At 32.5% G+C, this 1,788-nt stretch overlaps 1 protein-coding gene across 1 annotated transcript in view; it reads left to right on the top strand.

Annotated features, from left to right (window-relative positions):
• Positions 1–1,159: 1,159 nt before the first annotated feature.
• Positions 1,160–1,788, top strand: part of LOC107669956 (four and a half LIM domains protein 3-like) — a 16,180-nt gene continuing 15,551 nt past the window's right edge. The window contains exon 1 of the mRNA XM_016462393.1: positions 1,160–1,217. The gene's annotated coding sequence lies outside the window, so the exon portion shown is untranslated. The remainder of the gene's footprint in view (positions 1,218–1,788) is intronic.

Raw genomic sequence — 1,788 nt, 5'->3', positions numbered from 1 at the left:
TGTCTGTGTCTGTGTCTGTGTCTGTGTCTGTGTGTGTATGTTGCTCTTGTTTCACCTCTAGATGTCTCTGTGTGTCAGGATCAAGATTCAGCAAATTGAAGCATGCAAGCAGGAACTAAACTGAATATAATTTTGAAGAATAAAAAAAGAACAGTATATAGAACAGTATCTGATCAGAATTTAGAGATAGAACTGTTTTTTAATCAATTTGTAATATGTTAAAAATCAACATTTGTTAAATCATATGAGGGTTTCTGCAAGTCTTAAAAAATGTCTTAAAAGTCTTAATTTGCGCTATCACAAATTTAGGCCTTAAAACGTCTTAAATCAGAGCAGAAAGTGTTCATGAAGTCATGGCATTAAATTTTGCATGCATTGCAAAAATAAACTTTTAGTTTTGTTTTCCAATGCAAATATCTAAACATCTTTAAGATAGATTTACTTGAGATGCAAAATAACGATGTGAAGTCTTGTTTTCTGAGGAACTGAACAAAATTAAATGAGTTAAATGAGAGGCTATAAATAAGCACATTTGTAAATGTCAAACCTGTTTTCTCTTTGAATTAAGTTGATTTTTCCGAGCCTACTGGCATATAATTGTTTTTGTTTTAATCTTGTTTTGTTTTAAACTTGCATCATTTTGATCAGTTTCCCATAAAAATGTCTTCTCTTGTGTCATTGTGCTTCTCAAGTTAATGTATTTTCAAGAATCTTTGGACATTTGCACTGGAAAACACGACAAAGATACTGATAAAGTATATCCCTTTTTGCGGGGTGATCAGAAGTTTTAAAGTTGAAGTAATGGGGATCTATTGAATTAAACTTTGAATTGTTGATAATACAAGATATTTACAATTAGAGACCATGCTGACGTACTGTTCCATTCAGTTTAATTTTACCTTCATGAAACCTGCAGAAATTCTGTCAGATGTTGTCCCTAAGCAAAATGACGAAGTGCTGCTTTAAGAGTCTGTGGGACTTTTTCCATGTTCAACATAGTTTCCATGTTGGAAGAATCAGCTCAAAGCTGTTGAAGGTTTGGATGTTTTGGTGTGTCAGATGTGGGCGGGCTGAGAGTGCAAATGTCTCGCCCAGTGGGAGGATCAGCTCCGTGTGATGTGTTTCATGGGAAAAACTGCAGTAACGCCACTGTGTGTCTCACAGACAGACTTTACACACTGTACAGGACCAGATCAGCTGGATGCTTCAACACCACGGTAAGATCTCAACTACTTACTGTAGAACAGAAAAATAGCAGAATTATTCAGTTTTACAAGCTGAATAATAATATTATGATAATATTACCATGTTTATAGGGATCTCTTGCTATTGTTTCCTGATCTATTATTTTCAGTGGAGACTCTGAGATGTGTTTGGTGTATTTGATGTATTTACAGATGAACAAGTTCAGTGTATTTATATATAATTTATTAATAATATGTATTAATATTTATTAGTTAATACTAATGATTATTTTAATTTTTGTTATATTTTGTTATTGTAGATTTAAATTTGTTTTTTTGTTTTTTATTATACATATTTAAACTTACAGTCAAACTTACATATTCACTAGTACTTTTCACAAGTAGTTAATTCATTTAAATAGTATATATGTGTAATGGACTATATACAATCTCTGACTCCTGGTTTGAAAAGCTTGTGTTGAAGCAGATTTCGTACTGTTCAGTTCCACTACTTTTGAAATAGGCTCAAAGTTGTACAGTTTACATTTTCTATAAAACAAAGACAGTTTCAGTGGACTGTGTGTGTGTGTGTGTGTGTGTGTGT

Source organism: Sinocyclocheilus anshuiensis, unplaced genomic scaffold, assembly GCF_001515605.1.
Source record: "Sinocyclocheilus anshuiensis isolate Anshui unplaced genomic scaffold, SAMN03320099.WGS_v1.1 scaffold160, whole genome shotgun sequence".
NCBI lineage: Eukaryota > Metazoa > Chordata > Actinopteri > Cypriniformes > Cyprinidae > Sinocyclocheilus > Sinocyclocheilus anshuiensis.
This window is presented reverse-complemented; position numbering and strand designations above follow the sequence as displayed.